Source organism: Camelus bactrianus, chromosome 28 (assembly GCF_048773025.1).
Source record: "Camelus bactrianus isolate YW-2024 breed Bactrian camel chromosome 28, ASM4877302v1, whole genome shotgun sequence".
Classification (NCBI taxonomy): domain Eukaryota; kingdom Metazoa; phylum Chordata; class Mammalia; order Artiodactyla; family Camelidae; genus Camelus; species Camelus bactrianus.
Genome location: NC_133566.1, coordinates 18,281,750 through 18,300,879, shown reverse-complemented (window position 1 = coordinate 18,300,879; position 19,130 = coordinate 18,281,750). Strand labels below are relative to the sequence as shown.

Below are 19,130 nucleotides of genomic sequence, written 5' to 3'. Positions count from 1 at the left end.
CGTGAGCCACCGTCTCCTGTTCTCAGGCCCAGTCGTGACCCTCACTGGCTATTTGATACTCAAAGAGCCAGGTATTCGCCATGTTGAACGTGGGCTCAGGCACACGGGGGATGGAAGCAGTTTGCTCAGAGTTAAGAGTTGGTGCATGGGAGAGATGCCTCTTTGCTCCTCTGAATCTGGACAAATGTTAACCAAAGGTGAATCCAGTCACTGAAATGGAGGAGAGAAGACACAGAGAAAAAAGATTTAACAGTGACTGCGGATCAGAGGAGGCCAGCTACCCAGGAAGAAGCTACTGAGGCTGACCGAGTTCAGGCCCTAAAGCTAGCCTGCCTACGTCCAAACTCCGGCTCCATCACTTTAGGCAAGTTATTTAAGCATTTTGCAATACATGTCCTCACTTTAAAAAGTGAAAGGATTGCCAGCATCTATCTCAGAACTGTGAGGGTGAAAGTAGGTACTCACACAGAGTGCCTGGCGCAACACGCTGTCCGGGGCCAGCGTGCACTCGGTTAAGAAGGTTGGGGGGATGACGCCAATTTGGCCCTGACGCCGACTGGGTGACCACTTCTATTCCCCTTTCACAGCTGAGTGAACTCCGACTCAAGAGGGAAGGCACTTACTTGCCTCAGGTCACGTGGACGGTCCACAGCAGGTCTTCTAAGTCAAGCTCCCCTCTGTTTCTGCTCAGGACCCCAGCGAGGGACCCAGATGCCCTGCAGAGGAGGAGCTGGGACCAGAATGGACATTCTTCTTGGGAAATCAGAGGACAAGGAAGATCAGGCCAAGAGCCAAGGGAGCCCGACAGCCAGGTAAAACGTCAGGCCGCTCCAAACCGCTGCATGGAACCCGGGGAGAGCATGTCTGTCGAGAAAGCCTCTCTCCTCTACGTGACTAAATTGCCAGCTTCTGCAAGATGTAACCGCTCTCCCCCTGCCAGATGTGTACACCTGCGGTCCCCCAAGTCATCGGAAGTCTTGCTACAAGGGGCAGAGGTGAGGTTTCTTCCAGAAGTCTTTGAGTGTCAGCCAGCAAAGGCAAGGAGGCTCCAGTCTTGCCCCCAGAGCGACATCAGGCTGGCTTCAGCTGCAGAAAAGGACCATCTCTCTAGGACCCCCATCTATGGGCGATTGTTCGACCCCAGTTGAAATCTACTCAACTGCATCAAAGCAGTATTGACGGGAACTGCGACTGTGGGTGTTAGGACTAAGAGGAGAGGGTGGCCCCAAGAGTAACAGATGACTCGAGGGAGTCATGAGTTGTGGCGTTCGTCACCCTTTAGTTATTGCTGTGATGTCACTGGGAGCTCGCCTTTGGTTTGTCATCACTCTGGCCCCCACACCTGTGCGATGGCAGAATCCCCCTTCATTGGACCTGACCTTAGTCACACCCTTAAGCAGCTGCTCTCTCCTTTGGCCCTCCTGGCAGCTCTGCAAGTCCCCCTGGGCACGAGTTGCTACCCACAGATACACACGAGGCTCATCTGGGGGCATCTAGCTAAGAGGCAGCAGCATGTTAGCTTCAGAGCGCGATCGGGTGAGCCCTCTATGATGCCACACTTGCGACAAAGGGGGTTCAGGAGAACAGGGAGGGACGCTGCCGGGCGCCTTCTGGGACAAGTGCCAGTTCTCTGCCTCCTTCTTCTCTTTCTCCTGTACCGGTTCCAGGGGGAACCAGAAGTTTGGGTCCCCAGTGGCACCTGCCTTAGGCTGCCCTGGCTGTCACTCTCACTAGCTTTTCTGAGCAAAAGAACAAGATGAGACATTTTCAAAAGAGCTGTGGCTCTTCAGTGGGAGGGGCCGGAATATAGGACCAGCTCAGCTCTCTGCTGGCCGTGGGCCCCTGGCAAGTCACCACCATTTCTGTTCCTCCCTTTCCACATCTGTCACCCAGGATGCGGTCAGGTGGACTACATGGCAGCGGGGATGTGAAAGGACCTCAGGTGGGACCTGGCACATTACAGGTGCTGAAAAATTGTCGTGAGGGATAAATGAGAAAACACACATCCAGGGCTCATCACAGGGTAACCTGATGCCTGGGTTCAGTGAACGGTGCCACTACAGTTATGGTTTCTGACCAGCTTTCATCTCTGGGGTAACATCTGTCCAGGGGCCTCACACTACGAGCTCCCTCTCCCTGGCCACCAAGCCTTCCTCCTCCGGGGTCCCTGACAACCACCCACTATCTCTCTGCCCCCACTGGTTCCCCAACCACTCTGGGCCTCCCATCACCCAGTGCTCTTGGCTTGAGTCTGGTCCAGGCTGGCCCGTCATCAACCTCACCGACCTGCCGGAGCCCCTGCCTCTCAAAAGCCACAGAATCTGTCTGAAAACCCTGGGTCATGTCCCACTGAAGGGCCCCGCCATGCCTTTTCGATCTCTCTCTTCATCTGGGCAAAGTTTTAATCATCTCATGTCCATTTTGAGCACATTCCTCACCTGAGTTGCCCCTCAAACTTCTCCAGTCTCCCGGGGTGCCGAATTCGACCCTGGCATCCCTTTTCAGCAGGTGACTTTGCCCAGGGCAGGCTGGTGCTCCCTGGGAGGAACACCTCTCCACGTCCCACGAGGGCTGACCCACAGACCACACGGCACGGCGGTGGGGCCGTCGAGAGAGAAGAGGGGAGATGGGAGGGGCGGGGCGGATGGATGCAGGCATCACATGAGCAGAAGTGGGCCTGAGTGTCGGCCGGCAGGCTCACTGACCCGAAGCCTTGACGGGGGAGGCGAGGCCAGATGGAGAGGCTGGCACAGTGCAGCTGCTCGGTCAACATCCCCTGACTGAAGCTTTGTGTTGAATACTTTTTTCTTATTTTCAAAACCACCCCAAGAAAGCTGGTTTCCAGGACCAAGTGGCCCAGGGCTCGGCCATCTTTTGGATTCTATGTTTGGGCAGGAACTGAAGAGGGGGAGGCATACCCAGCGCCTATAACCCAAGATAATACACTAGTGACGATCCAGAGGCCTGGAGGGGAGGGCAGGGGGACTCCGTGCTGGGCCAGTGGGAGGAGCTGGAGTCTGGGGGAGAAGACCAAAGGAGGCACAGGGGCAGGTGGGAACGTGCATTCCGAGAGTCAGAGTCAGGCATCCCCAGGGGTTGTAGCTTTCGACACCCCGTGCCGTCCAGGGCAGCAGGACCGGGGGCCATGAGCCTTAGCAGAAGCACTGATGTCTGCTGTCCTGGGGACACTGGTCGCTGGCCTGGCTCGTCTTCCGAGCACTCACATGTGGAGTGGGAAAAGGGCAGGTGGGACTGCCCTGTGGGGGAGGGGACCCAGAGGTCAGCACGGGGCCCGTGGGGCAGGAAAAGGTGTGCAGAATGGAGCCTGGAAACAGGCTTCTTTTTTGGGCTCCGGAGCTGACAGTGTGTGGGGCAAGGAAATGACCCTTCTGCCCACTCTGCCCACAGGGCCTCCATTTAGAAATTTGGAAGTGGGTCCAGATCAATGGGTACCAGACTTGGGTGGGTACCCGAGTCATCACCTAGAAGGCTGTTAAAACACAGGTGGCAGGACCCCACCCCACCCTGCAAAACACACACACACACACACACACACACACACACAGAGTCTCAAATTCGGCAGGTCAGGGGCGGGGCCTGTGTCCACATTTCAAACCAGCTCCCCAGCAGGGCTGATGCTGCTTCCCCGGGGAACACACTTTGAGAACCACTGGCCTAAGCGCCGATGTTTAGAGCTTCTTCCAGCTCCGAGGTTTTAAGATCTGGTTTCCAAGAAGTACACAAATGGAAAGAAGACATTTCAAAATAAGGGAGAATTTTAGAAGAAGCGAGAGGAGACATTCCTAAACATATCAGCTCGCCGTGGCCGCAGGCAGGCGCCGGGTCGCAGCCCAGGACTAGTGGGAGTCGGGCCGCCGGCGTGATGGACCAGCTCACTCCTGTCTGTGCTCTTCGGGTTTCTTTTCCTTTGCTTTGCATTGGATTCTGCATCGGAGACCATATTTCACGACGCCAGCTGCTTGAGTCTGTAATGAAATACTTTATGAGAAAGCATTTTGAAAATATGAAGTATAAGGGCGGGGGGTTATTTTTAATGTATGTTTGTGTTTTCTGCTTTATCTCCTTCAAAACAGCAAATTATGATTGCCGTAAAAGACAGAGAGGTAGTTGATGGGAGAGAGTCGAATGGGTTGGAATTGAACTGATCTGAGTTAAGTAAGAGTTGCATTATCCCGGCTCGTAGGAACCAAACGCTGAATGTAGGCGGAGGGGAAGCAAGGTGACTCCAAAGATGAAAAAGCTGCTGGGACCCTGGGCTCCCGGAAGCCTTGATGCCGCGGGGCCTGCAGTCAGGGCATTTGGTGACCAGGTCCCGGAATGAGAGCTCAGGCTCCCTGACCCGCCACCAACGTCTTTCCCACCATCTCAACATCTTTCTGTGGCCTTGGGGTTTCCTCCCTCTCGGTACAGCCGGGCACCTTGGATGTGGACCCCGCCCCTTCCCATTTGGGTTTTCCGTCCACACCGGTGCAGCTGTCCCTTCCAGCCGTCTACCCCGCGCCCTCTCCACACACACACACACACACACACACACACACACACACACACACAGATCAACAGGGACTGAAAGGCTGATTGAATGCAGTTTGATGCCCGTGAGCAAATCCACCCTCCACCCCAGGACACCCAAGGCCCCTGTCCCAGGCCCTGTGACTCCCAGGGCCTCGCTCTTGCCTCTGAAGCCACGATTCTTGTCGTGGGATGAGGAGTCTGAGGGCCTAAGGAGACAAGCACACCGGCAGCGCCCTCCCCACCTGGACGATGCTCCAGTACACACGCCTACACCTGGACGTCCGTACACCTGTGTGCAGAGCCCCTCGGGGTTCAGGTCACAGCTGGGGATGGGAGGGCAAGGTGGACCTCAGCCCTGCCTGTAGAACTGAGTCCAGTGCCAGCTTCACAGAAGAATTGTATTCTGTTTGTACTTGGCAAGAGGCTGAAGAGAGGCAAAGCCGGTCAGAGTCCCGTGGCCCCCAGGAGGCCCCCGCCCCGCTGGCGGAGTCGCCCAGCGCCACTCAAGAGCCCTTCTCAGAGGGATAAGCCGCGCTCTTCACCACAGTTGCTTCAAGCCACGGTCCCAGTTACCCTTGAGAACTCTTGCAAGTGGACGGCTGGCCAGGGTGGCGCCAGGCAGCCCCCCCCCAACACCCCCACGACCTCCTCCTGACCTCTGTCTGGGAACAGGCTGCACAGAGGCCCCGGGAGGAGCCCAGTGGGCAGTGTTTTCTGGAAACACAGCTGAGGCCCCAAGGACCTGCTTTCTGTGGGCTGCCCTGGCATCTAAACAGGCTTGGGCACTGAACTGGGCAAAGGGAGGTCTTGGATTTAGGCTCAAAAAAATCAGCTGCCCTGGTATCAAGTGGGAGAGACTCCGCTAACCAGATCATCGAGACCACAGACCGTCAGCATGTCACAAACTTACCGGAGCCAAAGCCGGCTAAAACCCGAAACAAAAAACGAATGCAATCTTAGATTGCATTAACAGAAGTATAAGCATCAAACTAAAGGAGGTTAAAAAGGGTCAGTCTATATTCGGTGTATTGTGGTCTGTTTTAAGTAGTTCATTTTTAAGACCATAAAGACAAGCCAGAATATTCTCTAATCAGTGGAATGGTATGGGTAAGGTATGGGCTTCTCGCAAAGGAGCCTTGGAAGAATTTTTAAGGAAGTGGCTGTTCTGCTTAGAGGAGGCAAGAATCCAGGAGATTTGAGAGCTGTCTTCCAGTATCTGGGGGGTTGTGTGTGAGACTGCTTGCTTCCACCTGAGTGTGACAACAGAGTGCTGAGAAACACACCATGTCAATAGAAATGGACCTGCCTTTTTGGAGAACAGTATGGCCTTCAATACTAAAGCCCCTAAAAAAAAATCCTCACGCTCTCTGGTCCGGGACTTCCATCACTAGGAATTTATCTCAGAGAAGTGCTTAGAATGTGGCAAAGATTTTTCCTACCATGGTTTACTGCCGTATTACTTATAATATCGGAAAGTCAGAAAGAACTTTAACATCCAGCAGTAAGGAGATGGATGCACACACTGGGATACATCCATGCCACAGAAAACTTGGCAACCATTAAACATACGTCTTCAAAGACTGTTTAGCAATGTGAGAAATGTTCAGTGTCGGTGAGAGGAACGAGCTGGATACAAAACCCACAGTCAAATACAATTCTAGTTTTGTAAAACACATGCATATTTCTTCCACAAATAGGAGGAAATGCACCAACATACTAACTGCTTATCACTGCATGATACACTTATCAGTGATTCTTTTTACATCCATTTTTTCCTATATTTTTCCAATGTTCTGCAATGCATATGTATCATCTTTATGATCAGAAAAAAAGTATTAAGAATGTTTGGAGAGCAGCTGTGCGCTGAGTCGGTGATAGACTCGGGGTGGACTAGCAGCCGGAACTGCTCAGTGCCGGCTTCCCAACGAGCTGGACGCCTCCCTGTCACTGAGTGTCCAGCCCTGCGCTGGGTGGGAGGTTGAACAAGGGGGCTGTTAAGTGTGAGAAGCAAGAGGATGAAAAGGGCAAATGACACTTACTGTGGTCCTGCTGTGGTTGGGATGCTCCAAGACTGAGGGTTAGCATCAAAATAACCGCCGTAATGGCCTAAAGCTGGGAACAGCTGGAGCTGGGAGCTGAATCCAGGACTTCCTGCCTCTTCAGCCCATGTTTGAAAGAGCCTTTTCCCTCTGCAGGGGCCAGGTAGGCTCCAGTCACCTGTTTATGTGCTCCGCCTGCATCCCTTCTGGGGATCAAGAAAGAGGAAGGAAAGCTTGCAATTTGTTGCAGAGCTTTCCCCCTACAGTTCGTGAAGCCTTAGGGTGGAGACGTCTCCGGGAGAGGAGTTGCTCAGCGAGTGGCTGGAACATGGCTGGATTCTCAGCTTCCAGTGAGCCTCCATCACCCAGCATCGGGGCACACCTGTGTGGATCAGAACTCCAGCTGATGGGCTCCCTTTGAAAGTTTGTAGAACAGATTTCTTTACTGTCCCTGAAGCATGACGCTACCCTCAAAGGCAAATCATCCAAATGTAAAGCACCTGATTTTTCTCCCCCGACCTTTGCTGCCTTACGCACCTGCAGCCATTTGGCTAAGGTGTCAAAAATCATATGGCCCATTTCCCGTTCACAGAGGGCAATACTGAGTCTGCCATCAAAAGCTCTAGGCATCAAACCTGGGACAGCGATACATCTGCCTCCTACCAAATCTTTGGACTTTTAGAGGGTTACTTGAGCAAGCGAGTTCTTATTTTCATGAGAGACTTTCAGTGGGTCCCAGAAAAAAAAAAAAAACAAGCCACAAATGTTATAGTGCTTAGAACTTTCTGAGCACTGATGAGCCACTGCTCCTTTCCCTCCCTCCCCTCACCAGCTGCACACACATGTGCACACACATGTGTACACCAGTGCAGGCACACACACACGCAAGCACCTCTTCTCCATAAGGGCCCTGAGTGTCAACTCATTTTAGCAGTTCCTGACTCTCACCAACAAAGTTTGGAAAGCCACGGGTTGTTTTGAGGAAAGTCTGGCCCAAACGTGCGAACTGAACGCTCTCAGGGCACAGGCCCCACGGGGAACACCCATTGTGTTAGAAGGCCAGCGTGCAACCTCCATTTATAGACGCGGGTCTATTAAAGGCTGTGACGGCTCCCATCTCAACACAAGGGGATTGGGGCGGGTAGGGGGAGCAGTAGCTTTCTTGTTTTCAGATTTCCAAGAATTTGAAGTAGCCTTTAGTTTTCTTAAGGTAAGCTATATTTCCAAATCCTCCTACACCTGAAACATTCTCCAGGAAAAGGCAGTCTTCGACCACCAGTACATATTTATGAAAGTCAGAAATGCCAGATGGGACCATTTTATCCAGCAGGAGAATACTTCGTTGCCAAACTCCATACAGTCATCTCCAGAGGATCTAAATATTCCCCTAGAACAACAGAACAAGCCTAATAGCTCATTCTGGGGATCTAGCCGTCTGACTTTGGGGAGCTCATTTGACATCTTTGGATGGCACTCTCCTGCTTTGTAAAGAGGGTGTGAGCCCCCAAAACAATCTCCCAGTTTTAAGTTGCATGATTCAACCCCACTAGGAATTGATTGAGACCCAGGGCTGGCCGACAACAGTTCACAGGTCAAACTCAGCCTGGTGCCTGTTTTGTAAATAAAGTTTTATTAGCACATGGTCATGCCCACATTATCTACAGCTGCTCTCGCACTACAATGGCAATGGCAAAGTTGAGTAATTGTGACAAAGTGGCCACCAAGCCAAAAATAATTACTATCTGCTCTGTTACAGGAAAAGTCGGCCAAGTCCTGGTCTAGACCATTAGAAACTGAGGGAGCCTGAGTTAGACGGTGAGAAACTGAGTGTTCTGTTGGGAACACATAGCAGTACATCCATCGGCCTGGAAGCTGTTTATATTTTGAGCCTGTGCCATCTCTTGGGGTCACACAGCAGGCAGCAAACCTATGGAACGTGTTAAGTAGAACTTTCTTGTCGTTTGTCCCAAAACGGCTGCTTCCAAGCTTCAGTGAGTGTGCCTTTGGCAGGAGCACCGATCTCCTCCCGCTCCGTCCCCTCCACTACCCCACAGACTCCATCACTTCCCTGCTTATGCTTCCTCTTTCCAGACTTTACTGTTGTTCTTTTTTTTTTTTTTTTTTTTTAAGTCTCTCTTCCAACAGAAGGCTCTCCCTCCCCTTGAGAATTTTAATTGCACTTCTCTGGACCAAGTCCAGGTTCGTTGGGTCTCACGGGAGCCTGTGACCAAAACTGCACACTGTCAGAAGCAAGCTCTAGATTCATGCAAAGAGGGGAGTTTTGGCCGTGGGGCTTAAGGGAAGGGGGGGCCAAGTTCTGTGGTTGGACCTGGGCTGAAGTCCTGACTCCCAAACCTTCCAGTTACGCAGCCTTCATCAGCAACAGCCAGGCCACCTTCAGACCCTCTAGGGTGGCTGTGTGAAGCGGTGAGCTGGGGAGACATGGGACCCACTGCGGAACCTGTGTGAACGCACACCCCAGGGGGATAGTTCCTGATGATGCTGCGTGTGGATTCCTTTCTTCAAAGAAGTCAGCTGTGATTTCAACTTTATATTTCCATGAGTGTGTGTTACGCACGTGTATAGAGATAGACAGTTGACGTCACAACTGACTTCTCTGAAGGTAACAATCTCTCCTTCTCTGTCTGTCTCTACACACACATACACATGTGCACATCCATACATATATATGTATGTACATTTATATAGTTGTGTATGTAGGTACACACACAGTTGTAAAATATATATAATACAACATATATTGCCTTATATATGAATGCTTATTTATAAATATTTATGTAATTTTTTTTAAACTAACAAAATGTTTCTTGTTCCCCAGTTGAGCACTAGGCTTCTCATGGGGATCCAGCCTCACCCATCTTCCTGCACATCCAGGCGCCAGCATGGCAGGTGACACACCAGACTGCCTTGGTGAAGGGACCCTGAAGGGCACCATGAGGCCCAGAAAGATAGACTCCAGTAGAATTTAAAGCTTTGAACGAGGAGCTATAATGGCTCCATAAATACTTGTGAATTCACGTTTTAAGTTGCACGGCTCTCAGAACCCGTGTTTAAAACGTTTATTTAGCCAGCTTTGATGGAACACAGAATTTGAGCCAAATCCATTCAAATAGGACATGTCCTTTGCACCCCTAAGTATTGGCTTACAACTCATTAGCCATTTGACAGGGCAGCTGGGAGGGCGGGGGCGGAAGAGAGCTAATGCTTGTGGGCCCCGAGCCATGGTCCCCTGGATGGAGATAATGCATCTTTGCGATGTGACGGAAAGCCCCTGAGAACTCATCTCCATGCACAGCACCCAGTGTATGCACCAGCACCCAGTGTATACCCCAGCGCTTAGGAAGTACAGGCAACCCCAGTTCTCTGTGGGCTCTGGCTTTGGTGCCCCGCATCCTGTGAGTGCGCTTGGGCTGATGTTCCCCCTGAACCATTTACTTTGAAAGTGGCCCACCTGCCCCTTAGCTGCCAGGCCCCAACAGCAGCTGGTGGCCATGAGAAGCCTTGTCCCTAACCTCTGAGTTGACCGCCTCATACACAGATAGTCGGAGAGGGGAGATGACCCAAGAGCTGAGAGGAGCCCCGAGCATCTCCCGCCTCACCTGGATGTGCCCTGGGTGACTCTGAGTGTTTTCAAAAGCAAAAAAAAAAAAAAAAAAAAAATTAAGTTTCCGAAGGCCTCTGCTCCCGGCTCCCATTACCCCTGAGCAGACCTCTATCTCTAATCAGGATCACGCAGTAATGACACAGACAAGTCCTGGGGAAGATGAAAGGCCTTGTATAATTAAAAAGATAAGAGTGGGCCTGGGAGAAGGAAATTGGGATTCAATTAACACGGGCGCTCTCCCCTCGCCCTCCCCCGCTATCAAATGTTCCACTCGGAGGTGCCCTCTCAGCTCCGGGAGCGAAAGGCTGAGGGCTCTTATTTATGGCCTGGCTGGAGCGGGGCCGGGGGGCCTTCCTCAGCTGGGGAGTTTGTTTACTCAGAGCTCAGGACAGGAGGGGAGAGCGACACGAATCCTGCCAGAGGAGGTAACAAGCTGCTTTTGACTCCTTTTCTTGCCTCGTCTCAGCCCCTCTGATCTTCTTGACAGGGGAAGAAAAATACTCAATAGAAGGTCTATTTCCTTCCTCCTTCAGCCTGAGGCTGACACAAGAGGCGAAGGGTCACCGCTGGGAAAGCTCCGCGGGGTTATTTGTGTTGGGAAACCCGGCCACTTCCCCCTTTCCGTCTTTCTCAGGTTTCCGTGGAGGCAGAGGGAAGATAAGGGTGGGGACGCAGCTGCTCGAAGGGTCTGTGGGACTGGACACGTGGGGCCTCAGGGAACCCTGCTTCTGCTGATCCGCTGAATGGCTCTGAAGCCAGGGGAGAGCAGAGTCTGCTGGGGTCCGTGGTCTAAGCCGGGGTTAGTAGGGTGGGGACAGCTTGGACAGGGATGGGGGGCTCCAGCAAAGGGCAGGAGCTGACACCAGCTCTGAGGGAGTTGGTCCCACGGTGCCGTGACCTGTGACCTCTCACATCACGGCTAACTCTTGGTAGAGGCAGACCCAGGCCCCAGGACCTTACAGAGATAGAACATGGCGGTCCATTTGGAGGGATGGGCTATGTTTTGAAAATTCTGCTTTTGCTGAAGGATGGTGAAGCTTCTCCCTGCCTCTCTTTTGAAGGGGCTCATGGACCCCTCAGTCAGAGCCCTCCCCACTAGAGGGAGAGGGTCTAGCTCAGAGGTGGAGTGTATGCTTCACATGCATGAGGTCTTGGGTTCAATCACCAGTACCTCCATTAAAAATAACTAACTAAATAAGCCTAATTACCTGCCCCCACCCCACAAAATAATTTAAAAAGAGAAGGAAGCCTCCCCACTAGAAAGCATCCCTCAGTCGCCCTGCAGGGCCCTTGGGCCGCATGCCGTCAGGCCAGCGGGGTCCACAAGGCTAAGGAGAATGGCCTTGAGGGGACCAACCCAGGGCATCTGGGACCAGGAAGACAGAAAACAGTACAACAGCGGGGAGGAGTGGAGAAACCTGCAGATAAATAATGAGGATATGAGATCTTATTCTTTACCCAGTGAATCATCTGGAAGCTCACCTCAAGGTTGTACATTAACCTCACTTCATACGCCGCAGACACCTCAAGCTCAAGATATTCAAAGCCAAACTCCACATTTTAACCATCCAATATCTTCTCCTCCCATGTTCCCTATTTCAGCAAAGGACCATCTAAGCCTCAGTTGTCCAATCCACAAATAAAAGAAACAATGCCAGCTCTGTCTCCTTCAGAGTTGGTAGAATTAAATGGACAGCCCAGAAACCAACGTGATTTGAAAACACAAAATGCAAGGCAGGTCGCCAAAGCTGGAGACCTTGACTGCCTTCTCCCTCACTGCCCACATCGGGAGCCTCCTTACAGAGGAGCTCCGTGTCACATGAAGTGAGACTGCAGTGGCACCCTGCAAACTTCAGCGGGCTGCACCTGTGAGCGGATGCAAACCAGTGCAACCCAGCTCAAGAGACCTCCCCCAGGGGCAGCGCACAGCCACTTCCAAGGAACCTTATTAGAGACTGAAACTGAAATGTTAGTAGGGAAGAAGGGCAAGAATTCTAAGCTAGATGGGAGAGGAGAATGGCTGCACCGCAGGTTTGAAGGAGAGCTATTTGGACCAAGTTTTAACATGAAGACCTTAGAGACAATCCTCTGTTTCCCCCATTTTTCAGAGGAACCATGCACACTGAGAGACCTTATGGATATCAGCCTCCAAGCTGCTCTCCTAGAATTCATGCTCTTGTGAAGTCCCCTCCCAGACTGATAAGGGCTGGCCCACACAATCAATAGGATACTGAGGAAATCACAACTTGTGGCTTCTGAGCCTGGCTCACAAAGCATGTTGTGACTTCTGCCTCGGATCACTCGCTCTGGGAAGCCAGCTGCCATGTCATGAGGACCTTCAAGCAGTCCTACAGAGAAGCCTACATTGTAAGGAATTGCAGCCTCCTGCCAATAGCCACGTGGGCAAACCATCTTGGAAGCAGCCTCCCCAGCCCCAGTCAAGCCTTCAGATGAGTTCAGCCCTAGACAGTGTCTTGAGAGACTGTGAGCCAGAACTTCCTGATTATGCCACTCCCAGATTCCTGACCCCCCAAAATGTAAGATAATAAATGATTTCTATTGGAATTCACTCAGTGGTGGGAATATTTGTTATAAAGCAATAGATAATTAATACAGAAGGTATATATCATGCTCTTAAGTTCTGTATTTTCACAATGTGTCCACAGTCATTATCTCATTTGATTCTTACACTTACTTGTTCTTTCAAAGGTACAGAGGCTGCGGCTTGGAGAGGTTAAGTAGCCTTTCCAAGTTCATAGCATGCATGGTGGCAGAAACAGGTAAAGAAGCCAAGCATTCCAACTTCTAGAATTTGCTCTTTGCATCCAATCCAGCTTCTGAAATCACATTATGCAGGCATCTGCATCCTGAGTCATTGTCTAATGCCTGCTCTGTTTCATAAGAATTGCTTGCTGGAAGCTCTAGGGCACAGACAGGGACAGAATCACAGGTACATTAAAGAGTTACCTCAACTCTAGCACCACCTGCTAAGTTAGTCTGAGTATTCCCAGCCATAATGATGTGCCTCCATTGAGCGCCTGCCTCATGACAAGTGTCAAAGAAGCCACATCTACAGGATGCATTTCCTAGAGGCACAGTTCAATAGAGAGCCAGGGGGGTGAAAAAAAAAGAGAAAAGAAAAAAGAAGAAAGCTATAACATTTGAGCTTGAAATGTCACAGGGAGCCGAGGAAGTGGTCTGATGGATTGCCCTGTCATCTCCAAGCCAAAAGAAAAAAACTTTCAGATCCATCAATGTGTTCCTGCCCTTTTAATCCAAATAATATTTTACAGCATCAGAAGGCAAAGAAATTATTTTCTTAGACATTCAACAATGTACGTGGATTGCCGAGCGCTTCATCAGAAAGCGGCAAGTGAGAACCACAGGTTGTTCTGATGTCTGCACGTCTCATTGACCCAGATTATATAGAAAAATATACTATAACATATATGAGAGTCTACATGGTGCTGTATGTTCATTTATTCACTCATTCACTCACTCATTCATGGGAGGCCCACTGTCCACATGACTCTGCCCCAGACATTTGACATAAAGGGACACCTGTGTGCCTGTTCACCAATGTCCAGGTCAAGGACACCTCGCCTGCTCTGGACCTCCTCCTCCCTCTGGCTGGCTTCCAGTCAGTAGGCATGCTCTCCAGCATCCCTCTCTCAGGCCTCTCCTCTAGGCTTCCACCATCTGCCTCTTGGATCAAACGTTTGGCTCTTGGGCTCAGGTCCGACTGGAATATAGCTTAATTTGCAGAGTAGGCTGAAAAACCCCATCCCTGATATGAAAAGATGACTGGCGGCAGGAGGTATATGCTGCAGTTTTTAGAAGGACAAACATTTTAGGTTGGCTTCATACCAAAGGCTGCCAAGGGAGGTGCGATTTGGTGAAGTGTTTGCCAGTTTTGAGCAATTCCTGCCTTCTCTCATCCCAGCTCTTAAGCCGCACTGTGTCAGTCTCCTCCAAGCAGTCCTTCCTGATTCCCTCAGTCAGTGTGATCTTCCCCTTCCCATCATATTTGGTGTCTCCATCTCAGTGATCTGCTTGGTATTTTAATTACCCACACGCGTTTCTCACTTTTCCACTAGATTGTGAGTCACCACCGGGCATGATTGCATCCACATCCCTATGCAATACTCATACAAGGACTAATAAATCTGTATGACAATGACTATCATTAACTACCCTCATTTTACAGATGATGAAACGAAGGGACCGAGAAAAGAAATTGCCTTCTCAGGGTCGTAGAGCTAAGCGTTAGAACTGGGATTTGAACCCATCTGACGGCAGATTCTGTGCTCAACGCCTTCACAAAGCTGGAAGGCATGGCTTGCTACTGGTTCCGTGTCTACCTGACTTCAATGTCTGTCCGTTTTCTGTAGGGATCCAAGTCAGTAAAGGGAAACTCTTTTCTACATCCTTTCAAAGGTTTTGCGGCAGCATAGAGTATGCCCCCTCTGAATTTTCTCTCTTGAAGGTTAAAAATATCCATCCTCTCAAGTGTTCTGGAAGATGAGCTGTTTGTAGCCCCCTCACCATCTTGGTCACCCTGCTGAATAAGCCTGAGTGTCTAATAATTCTCATAGGAGGTGATACCTAGAAGTAAACACAATACCGCAGGTTTGGTTCCACCAGCAAAGAATAAAACGAGACGATGATTTCCTGTTTGGCGTGGAGCAGACGGCAGGTACCTAGGCTTAGGGAAAAGCCACTTAGAGGGGACAAGGGTGATGCTGAGTCAAAAAAGGAGACAGGAAACAGTGAGGTGGTAACGAGCTGGGACAGCTGCAGGAAGGGCACGTTCTAGTAAAAGTTTAAAGTGCTGTGAAAACTAAGAGAAGAAGGAGTTTAAAGAAGCAGGAGGGGAGCTTGCGATGTGAGATTTTGCAGAGGGGTCAAGGAGGATAAGAACTGAAAAGATGGACAAATCCTCAGGCTTGGGGAGAGCAGCTGGGGAGAAATGCAGGATTACGGAAAGAGCAGGCAACGGGACTTCACACAACAAAAGGAAAAGGAGGAGACCAGTGGCTGGTGGGAGGCGGGGCAGGCAGCAGGGTCCGGGAAAGCATTGTTTGTAAGCTATGGAAGTGGGAATGGGGTGTTTTTCAGTCGAGAGGAGAGAGTGAATGAAGAGGGAAAGGTTGAAGTTGCTGGAACCAGAGTAAGATGGAGGAAGCAGGCCAGATGGGAGGTAAAAGAGCGCTTTGCTAGTAGAGATGGAAATACCTGAAGGTCTGAAGGTTCAGAGAAGGGGCGCTGGGAGTAACCCTCACTTGGTGCTTTCGGAGGGCAAAACCTTTTCATACTCGTCATCTCACTGGATTGCACACCAACCCTAAGAGGGAGGTATCACTATTTCTAGTTTACCTGTAAAACAATGGAGACTTATAAAGGATAAGTGACTTTCCCAAGGTCCAGGATTTTCTTAATCCTAATCCCTTTTTTTGGACCTTATTACTGCAGCCTATTGCTCTGTGTACCAGAGAGTTCCAGAAGGTGTGAATCAATACCCTGCCCTAAAAGGGAAGCAAGTGAAGGGTTAGAGGTTAAGGAGAGCAGAGAAGGTTGACTACACAATTGTAGAAAAGGGGTCAATGAGAAATGGATACAAAGTTTGGAAGCACCAAGAGCATCAGGGGAGACAGCCTAAGTTTGCACCAGTCTAGAGGAACCCAGCTCCACTCTTCTGTGTCCTGAGAAATGAGAATCCATCCATTGATTCCTCTAAGCTTAGTGAGTGCCACTGGGTCAGAGAATCAGTAGGTGACTCAGGGCAGGAGTCTTATGTGGCCAGAGACAGGGTGGAAGCACAGGACGGACATGAATCAGGACAGTGGCCATGCCTAGCATGATGTGACCAAAGAGTGAAGGGTCTGCTCAAAGACCATAGGAAATGGAGGGACTCCACGGAAGTGGGTAGCCTGGGAAGGTCCCTGCAGAGCGTTAAGCCAGAATTCTTCATGTGTCCAAGCATGGCGGAGAAGCAGTGACAGAAACAGAGAAACCTTGGCACTAGTGAATGTATTTGGGTCAAGTCAAGTCTTGTTACTAGAAGGGCTGGAAAACCCTCTCAGAAGAGCTGGAAGAGAACTCGGATTTATTTCCGTGGGGAATACTTTTCTGTAAGAAGAATTATAAAGCCTCAGAAATTACTTAAAGTTGATATCAAAGATTCACTCACACCTGCTAAGGAGAGCCTCAGAAACCTGGAATTCTTTTAGGCACCTGCAAAACTCTCTTTCCTCCCAGAATGCTAGTCTCAAGGTGTTGCCTGGGTAGGACTCAAGTCCCTGGAGACCCAGGCCACATCCTTTTTCTTTTCCCTGACCAGTTCTCTATATCAATCTTCAACAAGCAGTTCTGGGTAGAGCCCGGCACTGTGGGCAGAGAGGATGACGTGAGCCTGGCTTCGACAGAAGCCTCACACAGACAAAGCAAGGTGGCCACTCTCAGGCCACTGGGGACTGATGGCACAGGAATTTCAGACCAGGTCCAGCTTCTTCTGTGTCACTGCTAGGTTGTCCTGCAGCCTCTGCTTCCTCCAGTCCAGGTAGCATCACTGCGGCCGGCTCACCTGCCAGCCCATGTGCATTCTGGAGGGGAAGGCCACCCGCATGGGCAGCTGTAGCATCCTCTCCGACACATCCACCACCAGCTGCCAGGCATGCAGCACCCAGGCCACACCTTGTGGTTACTAAAACCTGGCCTGGATCTCCTGGTGCTACCTTGTCATGTGAACAGGTATCTAACCAGTCTCATCATTGTCCCCAAATCAGTAGACCCCTGGGGGACCCTGGTCCTAGCTAGAACTTTATAGCAAATGCATGAGGGGGAGCCCATTAGAAAATATTTCTATCTGTATACAAATGATGCTTTGAAAGCTACTTTCATTTTTCAGAGTTAGGAGAGTTTGGCAGTTACTGCTAGAAATCTGAGCTCAGTTCATGATGAAATTTTCAGAACCTCAAATTGAACTGTGTGATCTGACCTACAGGTGTGCCTCATAGGTGTGAGAACGATGGAACAACATATTTGAAACCTGCCCAGGACATACAGGGAAAGCCACCATTGTGTAGTAATAAGAGAGTTCAAGTTGGCCAACCTGAGTCTGAGTTCCTACAACCTCACTTGCTCTGTGAACCTGAGTGAGTCTCAGACTCCCAGAGCCAACTTCCAGTCCCAGACCAGCCCGTGTGCATGCTTCTCATGCATGAAGTCCTGGGTTCAATCCCCAGTACCTCTACTAAATAAAGAAAAATAAACCTAATTACCTCCCACACACACACACACACAAAAAAAATTCAAAAAAATTTTAATGCAAAATTAAATCTAATCCTCAAGGAAGCTTCTAGATTTGAAATTAGTATTCCCACTTAATATATGAGGAGACTGGGGCTCAGGAAAAAAAAAATTAAGAATGTGCCCAAAGTCATACAAACAAGTGTCAGAGCTGGGGATGTGGCTCTTTTCTTAAAGTCCCATGTTCTTTTCACTCTACCACCCCTGTAAAGAAACGTCTTAGTGAACCAGATGAATTATTTGGGGTTCCTTGTCATAGTACATTGACTCGAAAGCTTCACTGAATCTTCTAGACCATCAGCAGGGCTGAAATAGACAAAATATCCAGTGATATGGACTACAGAACCAGAGCAGCTCTGCGTGTAGACGGACACCACTTAAAATGGAACACAAGTGGTTGCAGATCAACACAGAAGTAATAGACTCTTCAACAAATCTTGCTGGGACAACTGGTTAACCATAAAGAAAAACTAAATTGGAATTCTACTTCACAGCATATACACAATCAATTTAAGACAGCTTAATAACTTAAATGTGAGAAGTAAAATTTAAAACTTTAGAAGAAACTGGGGGGGGGATATTTTTATGACCTCAGGATAGGAAATACTTTTATTTGAAAACAATATGAAAAAAAAGCTCATAAAGAAAAGATGGTTAGCTTTGACTATGATGAAGTTAAGAACGTGGGTTCAACAAAACACACTATAAAGAAAATGAAAAGACAAGTCACGAACTGGGAGAAAATATTTGCAACACATAATCAACAACCGATTTTTCAGAACATAATTTTTTTGCAAATCAGTGAGACAAAGACTAACAATTTGACAAAAATAGTCGAGAGAAATCACGAATAGTCATTTTATAGAAGAGGAAACACAAGTTGCCAATAAACACAAATATTCACTCAACCTCACTGGTCATCAAGAAAACTGAAATTAAAACAACAATGAGAAACAATTTTGCACCTCAAAATTTAGAAGTCTGGTAATACCAAGTGTTGGTTAGAAAAAAAAAAGTGAAGCGAGCAAACTCTCCCTGCTGGTAGGGATGTAAGTTGACACAGCCACATTGCGAATAAATTTAGCATCATCCATGACAGTTGAAGATATGCATTCCCTGTGACCCTGAAGTCATACTCCTAGGTACAGTCCGACAAAAAACACCTGGCCCACGCAGCGAGAGAGAAATTGAAAAGAATGTCTGCAGCAGCATTACTGAAATAGAAAAATAGACTGGAAACAAGTCAGCAGAGCAAATGTACATCAATAGGGAAATCGATGAGTAACCTGCGACATCGTCCTGCACAGGAATAGAATACAGCCATGAAAACCATGCAGGTGCGAACATCAACACACACACGCACCTCCCAACATTGACTGAGCAAAATGAGAAAAAAAAACCTCAGCTGCCCAGGAATATACACATGGCATGACACTGCTTGTATACAGTTCAAAAATAGGAAATAGTGAACAATCTACTGTTTGGAATGCATAGATTTGAAGCCAACTTACAAAGAAAAGTAAAAGGAATGACGAACCCGGAATTCAGGAATGTGGTCCCCCCCGCTGGGAGAAAGGGGGGCTGAGGTCTCCAACGGTTCCACGGGTGACCTTCTGTCTCTCACG

General features: G+C 49.5%; 1 pseudogene; it reads right to left on the bottom strand.

The window, feature by feature from the left end:
• Positions 1-16,687: 16,687 nt before the first annotated feature.
• On the bottom strand, positions 16,688-18,800 carry LOC123618070 (mitoregulin-like; annotated as a pseudogene).
• Between the last annotated feature and the right edge of the window lie 330 nt (positions 18,801-19,130).